The following is a 13,366-nucleotide window of genomic DNA, read 5'->3' on the forward strand; positions in this document are numbered from 1 at the left end:
TTTTATCGACTTAAAGCACCATGTACCAACACGATTTTAACACCTATGAATCATGACGTAGCTGGAATTTATTATGCGAGTTCTCTCTCCTTTACCTGTACAAATCCCGTTCTCGGAAGTCACAAAGAGCGACAAAGAGCGTCTATATGTGAGATATGACGAACAAACGGTTCAAAGCAGAACCAAGAAGAGAGGAGAGTGGCTGTAAAATTCAGACAATACACCTTTACAAGTCTTACGTAGCTTTTCCAGGCTGCCACTAGGGGACAGGCTGAGCAGAAGTGACGTAAGCTGCGTCCCCGCACGATGGCCTACCTGTGCACTGCACGGCTAATGAGTTCAAAGGTTCAGACTAAGGAAGATCGTGCGCGCTAAGCTTTCTTACTCGTTTGTGTTTCTTGAATTTGTTTGTTTGTTTTTTTAAAACTGTTTGTAACAGAATTGATTGTAGTAAACAAGTGAAATATTGACTTGCAAGTGGATGGTGGTGTGTGAAACTAAGAAAACAGGACTGGAAGTTTTATGCAGAATATTACCTGAATCTCAGGTAAGTACGAGAGCGTCTCTTGTTGCCGACAAGGCTTAGCCGAGTGGTTGTGGCGGGTGATTTTTACAGGCGAATAAGCATGTAACCCTGGTTGTGATTAGACATGGAGTCACTAACCTAAAATTAGCAATGTTTTGGATGTTACGATGAGTAACATGTTGCGCATGCATTAATGTAAATAAATTAATTACAGAACACATTTTGAGATTAAATGTACTTACCAGTGCTTATACAAAGGTGTTTATACAAAGTTATAATTTTAAAACATCTATTTCAAATATTTAATTCTGTCAATTCTGAAAACTTAGTAACATATTTTACATTGATTACTACGCGGTTTTTGATTCTTATGTATAAACAATAAATGTATATATCTATATCTTAAGTTAAATGTAAGCTTCTTATGTGACGTGATTTAAAATTGCTCACTTCCAAAAGTATGACATTGATATTAAAGTATTCACTTAATGTACAAACCTTCGCAAGGTGGTTTGTGTGCGTGGATACGTTGTTTGCGCTTTCTACATGTAATTGTGGCAGCACTACTTCCTACACGTGCTATAAACTGTCAGTGTCGAACACCAGCCGAAATTTCACACATTTACGTAGAGAAGAGAAACGTGAATCTCAGACTCATCTCAGTAAAATTACGTGGATTTTAGTAATCGTACAACAAAAATGTATTAATGTCTACATTATTGGCAACTTTTGTTGTGGATTATAATGGAGCATTAATGTTACACTAGCAGTAGGCCAACTTTATGAGCTTTGAGTTGAGTGTTAATTTCTGTTTAATGTTTTTATTTGTTTTCATGTAGTTTTACAACGCAGTGTAGATTTAACATGCATGTGTTTTACAACACATAACTCAGCTGAATTGTCAGAAACATGATAAGTTGTGAGAGAGGCTTTAAAAGATTAATGTTCGTAGTATGTCATGCAACACCTTTCTTCTACATGGGTTTCTTTAATGATCTATTAATATCAGCAGCTGCATTTATTAGAGAGTATGGATTGGAAATCACTCATTTTACAGCTTCTTTCATCTTCTATTTGGTTTTTAAGAGCACTTGTTGTGCAATTTGAGAGCGAGTGCGTACACCTGCTTTGAAATATTGTTTTGTTTTCACTCTTTTCAAATAAGTTTTTTTTTTCTTTTCCTTTTTTTTAAATATCATTTTCATGTATTTTATTTTGGGTAATTTAGATTAAAAGAAAGAATGTTGTCGTAGAAAACATATCGTGTCACTTACAGTAACTGCAGAATTTTCTATCTCTAGATGCTTAGTTCTCTTTCAGTATTTGTAGCAAGCATATCGGAGGTATCACACTTTCTTTAGCGTTTAATTACTGTGTAAACAAAAAAAAAAACCTCTAGGCAGCTGTGGAATAAGTTGGTGGCACGATAAAATGGGAGAAAAGACAAGTGAGCACTGCTGCTTCACTACCAAAGTTTCCTGACGCTGCATGGCATCGAAGTCATCAGCAAATATGCAAGTCTAAGATCGAGCAGTAAGAAGAACCGGTAAAAAAGTTCAGTTCTTAAAATCACCCTTGAAGTGTATATATACACAGAAAGAGAGATATACAAAGTGAAATGCAATTTTGTTTCTATAATTTGTTCTATATTAGCCATCTTATTCCTTACATTTCCTTTACATCCTTTCCATCAAACGCCTCTTACATATATTATTGCGTCCCAATTGCCCCTACTTGTTCCAGTGCCCCTTCGAAAAGAGAACACCTTCTGGGAGGCGTTAACGCCCACGTTGAGTCCACTGATTAAAGTCACGTATATCCTACAAGCAGTAGTGACTTCGTGAGAGTTACTGAGGGAATAGGACTAATAATACACGGAAGATGAAAAATAGTACAGCGGGAACATCAAGGCAGATATGGTACTGGGGAGGAGGTTCGTAGCGTCGGGTTGGAGGAGGGGGCAATTTCCTCACGGGACCATTCCCTGAAATCATTACTGTCTATTAAGTGATAAACTTTGCTTAGCAAAGCGTCTATAAGTTTAGATGTTAATCTCGATCAAAGCCTAAAAGTATGACTGGAATGTGAATAAGCAAAGTATTGCGCATTAATGAATCAAATGAAACATCTTTACCTCTTAAAATATAAACAGTAAGAAAAATGCAGCGAATGACCCTGCGTAGCGTAGTCGCTAACGGTCTCGCGTTCGGTGCGAGTGGTCCCGGGTTCGATTCCCGGTGGGGGCACTCGGTCGAAAATGTGTAAAAAACTTTTTCAGGCCAGCCATCTTGAATGGGGTTTTCCTCATTCACACCAAGTAAATGCCGGGGTGGTACCTAACATAGGTCCCAGGCCTCTTCCTTCCTTCCCCAATCCTTTCTTTCTTCCCTTTTCCCGGATTGTGTGATCGTTGAGGGACGTCATCCCTCAAATCGTGAAGTGCTAAATGGCCTTAAATGCCGAAAACCCATAAATCTAAATCCTAAAAATGCAGCGAGTGAGTACCTTGTCACATTTCCACTTAATTCCAAATTGAATTTTCAAGTTTTACGCCCCACGTTGTGTTATTGAGGCTAATTGAGACTAGCGGTTAATGAAAGTAAATGATAATGAATGTAGGCTATTTTTGAATAAAATAGTCCCACATTATTCTCTTAAGGCTAAAGGAAACGGTAATTAAGGCAAGTGAATGATGATGGAAGAATTGGTGGAATGAGAATGTAGGAGAAAACGAGAGTATCTTGAGAAAATACACATAATGAATTGGTGGAATAAGAATGTGGGAGGAAACGGAAAACCCTGTGAAAACCTAGGAAATTTGTTGGTGAAATAAGAATGTGGGAGAAAACGGGAAGAGTTCAAGAAAACCCACGGATACAATGGTTCTCCACCACAAGTTCACTGTGCTTGGGATTGAACTAGGGATATCTAGCCTCAGAGGTGAGCTATGTCTCACTAAACCACCGTTCCACACACACACACAAATCACACATTTATTTTCAGTTGCCATGTATTCATTTATAGGTATATTATTTTGGGGAGGTAATTGATTGAAGAGGGGTTGATCGTTCAACTCTAGCGCATATGGGGTTGCGCGGTGGCTCAGTGGTAGAGCGTTCACCTCCGCTGCTTCGGGTCTCTGGTTCGATCCCAGCTCGCGCCGTGTATATTTCTGGTGGACAAACACCGTGCTCGTGGGTTTTCTTGGGGTTCTCCCGTTTCCTCCCACTTTCTTCATTTCACTCATTTCTCATTATCACCGTCTCATTTAGCCTAATAGGCATAAGGGTGAGAGATTAAACTTAATTTTTTTTTTTAGTGCGTATGGATACTCTTTGGATCTGAGACCGTGCGAGATTGTAAGTGGATAGTATTATGTTTGGGTTTTCTCGAAGTTCTCTGGTTTTGTGGGTTTTCTCCCATTCCAAAAACTTTGACATCATTATTTTATTAGATTTATTATTCTTATTATTTTAGCATAGAGATCACAATTATGGAATGGTAAACAGCATTTCATTTTCAATTGGTTGTAATGAATTGGATGGATCTGGGAATATCTTATGTAACATATGTGTAGCTCACAAGTGAGAAGATTCCGTACTCGGAGTGTATATGTAAAGCATTTTTCGTTTGTACATATAAATTTTAGTTACTATATATAAATTGTAGTTTTAACGGGAAATCACTATACACGAGCTGAATTAAAGCAAAAATACTCAAGTCTGCATTCTTCTCAGCTTCGAACTTTACACGGAATAAATATGTCAAAAGATTACATTGTATACTCGAGAGAATTACGTAGAAGCTGAAATAGCCCATGAGACGAAAAATAAGGTTTTCTCGTCTTGTACCGTACATTTTGTAAAAGTCATGTCTTGTCTCGAGTCAAAAATAATTCTTTCTCGTCTTGTATCGATTTTTCAAAAACATTATCTCACGTTGCCTTGAAAATTTTTCGTATCTTTTTTTTTTTAAGTTTATATAAAAAATTTATGCCGATGTATTTTTTTTAAATTTTATGTATGAGTTATTAGAATCGTTCAACGTCACTACACGTCCACGAATGGTATGATTTATCATTTTAACCATCTCGTATTTATTATTGAAGGTGTTTGTAGAACCACTTTTGTCAAATTATAGTTTTTGTATTATGAAGCATGTATGAGAACTTCGGTAAACTAGTGTTGCCCACATGACTCGTGAAATTTCTTGTTTCGTCTGGCTTCAGTATCGAAAACGGGACGAGAATAATAATAATAATAATCACGTTTCTTGTCTCGTCTCTAATTTAAAGAAACAATGTTTCTCGTCTTCATTTTGACTTGTTTTCCAGACGAGACGACATATTTCTCGTCTTGTGGGTAACACTAACTTCAAATTTTAATCCAACCACTATTTTGCAGAGATAGCATTTCAATACGAAATTGCCATATGCTTTTGATTCTGTCTGTTCATGTGTAGTGGTTAAAAGCTATCGAAGTTCGATATTCATACATTCCACAAGAGACCCTCCTGGACTAATTTTGAAGTCGAGTAGGCTATATCAGGTTATACCAAAGCTATCTGAGATGTGGACTTACAGTTTAAGGTGGAATCGAACTACCTTAATCCGTTCAAATTTCAAAGCTTTATCACCGGAAGTCGAACCCAGAATACAGTGCACCAGACACCCACACTAGTCACTAGACCAAGAAGAGGGCTGTATTAGTTGAGAAAAGATATCTATTTAGCCCAGTAGTTGCCAACTTGTGTGTTGGAAAACACTGTCGTGTCGCATTATACCATAGGGTGCATCTGAAGCATTTAACGATGAATTGAAATAATGTTGAGATAGACTGTATGAGTAACAATGCTTAGTACTACCGAGTTACTATTTTATTAAAGCTTATATTGTTACACTATCATAATTTATATTATTGTTAACAAAAATCAAACAAGTGTGTCGCGGTCTTCAGTAATGTCACCAGCTAAAAAATGATGAGAAAGGTTGTGGTTCTCAACAGCTTTAACAAGTGGACTCGTATTTAAATATTCTTGTACACAATAGCGCATTACCACATGGGAATCAGTTGGAAACCCTAATATATTTTAGATAATGAACATACAATAAAATGCGTCTATTTCTGTGATCAGCGAATTCAATCCATCATCATTTCTTTTAAGTTCGTCTAGCGCACGAGAATGTATTATGCTATTCGAGCACATTGAATTACCTTTTGCCTTACTTTGTTACTTTCTTGTAGTAACATAAGTATATTTTGAATATAGCTTAAAAGCTGGCTAATAACAATCAGCTGGACTTTGAACAGGTGCTCAAGTATGTTGTAAATTGCCCTAGACTTCTTTTTCTTTTTCTAAAAAATATTCATATGTAAAATATGAAACAAAATAACATTTAGTTAAAATTGTTTTAGCAGTTTTCTAAAATATGGAGGTCCTTTCTGGCTCTGGCTTTACAAAAGTTGATTAATTGGGCTGGAGTTCAGCGTCCATTTCAACACCAAGGCTATATGAGACGTGATCCTAGAGTTTAACATGGAGTCCGATCTCACATGAGCTCCTACTTGTATTGTATTCTGGTCTCCTGAAACAAAGGCACGTATGCAACTCATATAATCACAAGGGAGCTCAGTTTCAAGAAATGATGGCGTATGAATTTAATAATAATAATAATAATAATAATAATAATAAAATGTGGAGCTTAAATCACGTTCCGACCAGCATTTAAGGGCAATGAAAATGTTCAAAAATACACAAGTAAAAAATGTAGACGGAGGAAACTAGAAACATTCTAGTCGATGCTGTGACACGCATCATCCAGTTGAACGTGTCCAGTTTAGCAGGTCAAAGATCTCAAGAATTGCATCCCCATGGCTTACACCAATATCCTTGTTAACAAGTAAGTGAAGTTGATTTGATTAACGAAACTCTTTTTCCCAAGGTACAAAAGGCGGAAATTGAACAATATGTCTTTGTACTCTCCTCTAATTGGTGAAAGCAATTAGAACAAAGAGAATGTAACAGCTGTAATTGACAAACACGAGAACGATAAACCTTGCATGTAAATAACTTCTTTCGTTATTATTTGGAAGAGTATTTCAGTTCACTGTTAGGGAGAGACTATCTCTAGAACTTTATTTTAGAACTTGAAACCTAAGTTGGAAGTTATCCTTGAGCAGTGATCGATTTGATTTGATTTTGATATTAAGGTCCATTTTAGTAGTGAGACTATATGAGACGTGGACCTACACCTTAACGTGGGATCTGAACCACATGCGCTCTCGACGAGAATTGAACCTCGGCCTCCCATGGCAAAAGCGCGTGCGCTGACCGCTTAGCCACGAGGGAGCTCTATCCTGAACAGTGACGTATGCAGAAGTTCGAGCCCTTTTCAGGTATTTGCTTATATCTTAATATTGCAAGTATTTATTTTTGTATAATATTTTGTTCAAAGGCTAGTTGAAATTCCAACCCGTCTTGCGTACGCCAGTGTCCCTTAGTATTTATGAAATAAATATTGAATTAAGATATAAATACTGATTAATGTCTTTATATCTTTTAAATTAATTACAAATTTTACAATTAAGAGATTTTGTATTTGAAAAACACTGGAAAAACTTAACTGTGTTCGAAGTGTTGATACGTTCATTGTTGAGATTTTTCTGACACCTTAAGTAAAAAGTTAGAAAAGAGAAAAATCAATCATATTAGTGATGATCATGAAACGAGAAACTTAACTTCAAAATGAGACGACAGACGATCAGAAGTACATTTTCAAATTCAAGACGAGATTAGAAATTTCACGAGTCTCATGAGCAACACTAGTTCACCAGTCTTAAAGTTCACTTTTCTACTGTTACATTATTCACAGTATAAAGAACATTAATTGTGATTGTACCAGCACAATGAATATAATTTATCAACGTTTAAAAATACACATGTCATTGCACCATGCCTAGCTCTACTTGAGTAATACATCTTTCTTACCTCAACCATAGATTGGTGGCAACATGGAAATTTTAAAAGTTGTGTCTCCCTTGTGAGAGCTGTTTTATACTTTGGTAACGTCTCTTCTTTGTAACTGCATCTAGATATTCTATCCTTCGTCTTTCTCTTCCTGGTTTTCTTTCTGCTTTTCCCTCTATCAACACGGTGAGCCAATCGGAGTGCCGAATAAGATGTCCAGGGATGCTGTTTCTTCTTTTTTCCTATTATCTTCATGATCTATCCTCCTTCCATGGCTTCCTTTAGTACGTCTTCATTCCAAATACGTACATGTGGATTATGTGTTATATCACACCCACCATGGACTTCTCGTGTTGCCGAAAATTCTGATCTCTTCTCGATGAAATTAAGTACAAAACCCTGACATAAATTTACAAAACGAGGAGAAAAAATGAGACAAGAGGAGGAAAGTTTTTCGATAATTGAAAATGTGTAATATTAAATTTTTCAGTTTTACGTCCCACGATTATACTAACTAGACTAAAGGAGACGTGATGAGGAGGAATAAATGAAATGGTGTATTGAAGAAAGTGGGATGAAACGGGAGAACCCCGAGAAAACCCACACACGCGGCGTTTCTCTACCACAGAACTCACTTGCTGTGAGCTGGAATCGAACCACGGATCCCATACAACAGAGATGAATGCTCTAGCACTGAGCCAGCGTGGTCCGTTCTTCAATAATTGAGTCGACATGAGAAACAATCCTTCGATAATCGAGATGAGATGATTTTACAAAATTACAAAACTATACGAGAAATTCTTATTTCTCTTCTCGTCTCGTCTCACGGGCAACCCAAAATCCGATGTCTAAAAACTAATTGTGTTCGATAATACTTCGTAAATTCTAAATTTATGCTGATAGAAGTACTCTCCGCTTGTCTAGTGGCTAGCGCTTTTGCCTTTGGTATACGTGCTCCTGGGTTCGATTTCCGGTGGGAGAGCACAAATAAATAATTCAACAATCACTCTCATTAATCGTCAGCCTAGAAGACATAATTATGGGAGTAAACTAAAAGAAAATTGATAGAGCAATGTGTATCATTTTGTTATTATTCCTGTTATTTAAAAGAAAAGTGACGCTGATAATTCGGAAAATATGAAGGAGACTAGTTTGTTTTCTTCTGTGTGTTCTGGGAGGGGGGGTACGAGGGTTCATTGATTGAATGCTCACCTCTGATGTAAGGCTCTAATAAAGGAAGTTCGATCCCGGACTACGTGAATTTATAGTGAACAACAACATATCCGTTGGTTTTCTCGGTGCTACCCCGTTTCTTCCCACATTGTCATTCCACCAATTATATCATAATAATTCATCCTAATCATCCGTCTCCATTATTCTGATAGGGGTATCCATCTGGTGTAAAACTAGAAATTTCATTTTACTTCGTATTTGATTTGTTGGAACTATCTACTATACACTGTAGAAACCATATCCTACTCGCCTATGTGTGGGGACCGCGGTGGCTCAATGGCAGAGCGTTCACCTCTGGTGTATGGTGTCCCTGGTTCTATCCCAGCTCGCGCCAAGTGAACTTTGTGGTGGACAAACACCGTGTGCGTAGTTTTCTCGGGGTACTCCCGTTTTCCTCCCACTTTCTTCGTTCTACTATTTCATTCATTCCTCATCATCACCGTCTCCTTTAGTCTAGCCGGCATAATAGTGGGACGTAAAACTGAAACATTTCATTTCATTTTGCCTTTGTATATGACGTAGGAGTGGGCTTTTACAATCAGACCCAGGATAAAGAGGACAGTTTAAAAAAAAAGGTGAGGGGACGGGGTAGGTGCCATTGAATAAAACAAGCGTTGGCTGGCAGTGTTCGATTTGCCGTGAATCTACGAATAGTGGATCTGCAAAACCATTGACTTTCTTGCTTGCCTGCCACCACTATCTTCTGTAAACTTTACAATAATGCCTTCTCCTCTTTGTTCTCTGTTTGTGGCTTACTGGAAGTCCCTACACCAAACTGTGACGTGACAGAACAAACATGTAGAAATGGCTGCTCTGTAACTTTCCTTTTTTCAGTAAAATTACGTATAAGTACTGGCAATTTTAATACCATACTGGCAGTACTGGCTACTGGCGTTTTCAAATTGCAGTTTTCTATAAAGTAATGAAAGATATTAAATAATGATTAATTGTATCATATTTGTAAATAATAATAATAACGAAATATGATTTGTTTTCAAACGAACCGTATTCCTTGTGTTAACTTTACTATACCTTTCATCATTGGGAACGATAAAATGGGGGAACATTTGTCAGTTTTGTATTGTATTTTTACTTTTTTTTAGTTTGCCTATGCCCTTATTTTTTCGTATATCTTAGCCAAAAGAACATTTAATAATTAAAGTTTAGCGTCTCTTTTTAATGTCGATCGTATTTAAGACATATTGTAGACATGTTTAAAATGGGATTCGAGGGACTGCTTGGGTTTGTGTCTGAAACAAGTAGTTTCATTGGGTGTCAAACCTGAAACCACGCACACTCGTTAGCCAATTGAACATGAAAGGATGCAAAGAATTTGAATTACCTTCACTGTATTCGGTACAACTTTATTTTTTTAAATAAATACTTTCACGATAGAAAAATTATGATAATTTTTCAAAGCAGACCATTGTATATGAACTATTGTACAATTATGTCATGAACTGTACAATCAGATTACTGTCTAAAAGAAGCGGATGATTAATTACAGTGAAGATTATGGATGGTTTAGCAGAGTGAAGATATGGTAGGAAATAAAGGGGGAAATCCAGAAATCGATGTAGTCCCTCATACACTCAGCAGAACAGACCGTTCTTCAGAAGTTATTAACTGACGAAAACGACGGAAAATCAAATTTTTAGCTGTATAGCTCTAGAAGTAGAAGACCTGTCATAATTGGCAAAATGAATTATTTCGGAGCTAATTATGTTTCGGAATCCTTCAACACCGGCGAAACGAATTTCATGAAGTTCGGATATCGAAATATAGTTTTTATGTCCTAGTTAAGCATGGATGACACAACTTTGTTGTAGATATCATTAAGAGGTTACTTCTTTTCCCTTGTTAGTAATCAAGAAACGACAAATATAACTTTTTTTCCTCTTTCATGTTATGGACGATATTATTTTCAGAAGTTATGCAACCGTACACAACATTTTATTTAGAAAGATAAGATTGTAATAAAGTGGAATGAAATGTTCATCGTAAGAAATAATTTTTGTAGAGAACATTTAATAACTTGTTTATATTTAAAAGTAAAACTAGTAATGAGTTTCCTCGAATGCTGAATGAATTCGTCCATTAATTTTATTAAATCTTTGTTATAAATATAAATACAAATCTGCATTGGCTCAAATTAACGTTTAATGTGGTTGCTACATATAATTTCCTTACAATTATTGTTCAAAATAGCAGTGAAATTTTTTTCGCTCCTTTTGAAAATTTGGTTAAGTCTAACTTTGATGGCCAGCAACTCACGAACCACAGGTCTGCACTAGGAAATATTCCACATGCATACTAAGCAGATCAAGTTTACGTCCGTGCCAGATTTGATCAAGTACAGATGAGTTCTGTAGATCACGTGTAATATATATTGCTGTTGAATTGTTTTAAAAGAAAGAAAAAACAAACGCAACAATATCCAAAAATGTGTTATATTTAAAATTCTGGCTGTTAGTTGTGTCTTCAAATACAAATGATCGTAAATGCTTAATGAAAGTGAATTATTGTAATATGAATAACCGCTAGAATGTTTCGTGAAGTACAATCTTATATATATTAAAATGGCAGGAAACTGAACCCAGATTCCTTACTTGATGACTATTGTAATACCGCGGAATTAACATATATATGCATCTTTTTCTCAATACTGTTTCATGGCATTGTTTTGAAACGAAACCTGTTGTGTATTCTTTTATAAAATAGAATAAAAAATACAATGAATTTACTTCAGAATAGTTCATTGCTTCTAGGAAGCATTTGTCAGAAGCTGTTTAACGAAGCCTTAAGGAGTAAAATAATATAAGAAAGTACCATACCGATGTTAGCTTACTAACAAAAGACTACTAGAAATGCAGAATGCTATGGTTTCAACTCAGCAATTTACTTGCCATGTACGCTCCGATTGTTTTACTATCTGGATCAAGGTTACCTCCCACATGATCATTAAAGTTCAGCATCCCTTTCCAGCAACGAGGCTATATAAGTGCTAGACCTACAGTTTGAAGTGGAATCTACAACAACGTAATAGACTTCAACTGTCAGGCTATCCCGCTGGAAATCGAACCATGAATCACGTGCACCAGAGGAGTGCGCAAACAATTAGACCAGCAGAGAGGGCTCCACATTATCATTGTAACTGTCATGTTTAGGAATCTAAAAAACAACGAAGTTGGACGACTGGATTAGCTTACTCAAAGTCCTTATAGCATTTGTTAGAAATTCAGATACTCATCCTTCTCTAGATGCATTAAAAAAAAAAAAAAACATAGAAGAGCGTAGGTAAAGCTGACATTGATCACTCTGTTTCTTGAGGGGGTCATAATTATATAGTTAACGTTCTCACTACTTAGATGAAAGTAGTGGGCTAGATTATCGACCTTCAATCGCCACTTAAGTTTAACATTATATCAGTGTCTTTGATATCACCTTTATATCACCAGTTCAATACCAAGACCATGCAAGTTGGTGCTAAGTACAGTCTGATTTCCTTTTGAAAGATGCTTTCCATTTCTCAACATTCTTGAAACTAATCTATACTATTATATGAAAGAAATGAAAAAAAAGAAATCTTTAAGTTTTACGTCCCACGGTTATGCGGGTTAGGCTAAAGGAGACGGTGACAATGAGAGATAAGTGAAATGGTGGAATGAAGAAAGTGGGAGGAAACGGGAGAACACCGAGAGAACCCACGAGCACGGTGTTTGTCCACCACAAAGTCCACACGGCGCGAGCTGGAATCGAATCAGGGACCCCAAGCACCGGAGGTGAACGCTCTACCACTGAGCCACCGCGCCCCCTATGATATGAAAGAGTAGAACTGGATGACTTATCATTAGACTTCGGATTTTTATGCAAATGCATATTTTGTTAGTTTATATGCATCTCTGTTAGACTTGGTAGGGGTTTCTAACAACAACAATACAGCTCCAATTTGAAGTTTTATAGTGCATATAAAAGCATATTTCCAAGTTTAATGCATATTTTAGTGTTTAAAAGCATATTTTGCATATTCTATAAGTTTCTATTTAAGGTGATGTTTATTGAATGCAATAAATCAAATTTTAGTTAGTATTTTCAATACATTTAAATGTCTGCGCAAAGTCTATGCCAATGACTTTTTACATGGGAGGATGGAAGAATGTCCATTTTACGGAGTTCCAATAATGTAAGCAACCAATCTGCAGAACAAAGACCCTTTCAATTGTCTAGACGTTATAGTCCAGGCTCCAGCCACAAGACCCATAGGAACGGCTGGTCTCTTCTAATTTGAAGTTTATACTTAAAAGCTAATCACAAAATTGTGGGTAAACAATTTGAAAACCGGCGGTTTGATTGCAGTGTTGCCATCTGTTATCTCGAATTTTTCCTCCTTTACGGATATGACAAAGTAAAATTTTCTTACTATGTTCATGAATACTCTCTTCTAATTTGGAATTCGCGCTTCAAAACCAATAAAATAATCATGGGTAAACATTTTGAGAAAGCAGTTAGTTTGTTTGCAGTGTTACCATTTTTATATCACGATTTTATCATCAGCCCCCGCCAAATGAACCTTGTGGTGGACAAACACCCTGCGCGTGGGTTTTCTCGGGGTTCTCCCTTTTCCTCCCACTTTCTTCATTC

The 13,366-nt window shown here is 36.5% G+C and overlaps 1 protein-coding gene across 1 annotated transcript in view; it reads left to right on the forward strand.

The window, feature by feature from the left end:
- Nucleotides 1–285: 285 nt before the first annotated feature.
- Nucleotides 286–13,366, forward strand: part of LOC145688523 (uncharacterized) — a 303,038-nt gene continuing 289,957 nt past the window's right edge. The window contains exon 1 of the mRNA XM_081762883.1: nucleotides 286–547. The gene's annotated coding sequence lies outside the window, so the exon portion shown is untranslated. The remainder of the gene's footprint in view (nucleotides 548–13,366) is intronic.

The sequence above is a fragment of the Thermobia domestica genome, chromosome 6 (assembly GCF_964235325.1).
Source record: "Thermobia domestica chromosome 6, izTheDome1.hap1.1, whole genome shotgun sequence".
Taxonomy (NCBI): domain Eukaryota; kingdom Metazoa; phylum Arthropoda; class Insecta; order Zygentoma; family Lepismatidae; genus Thermobia; species Thermobia domestica.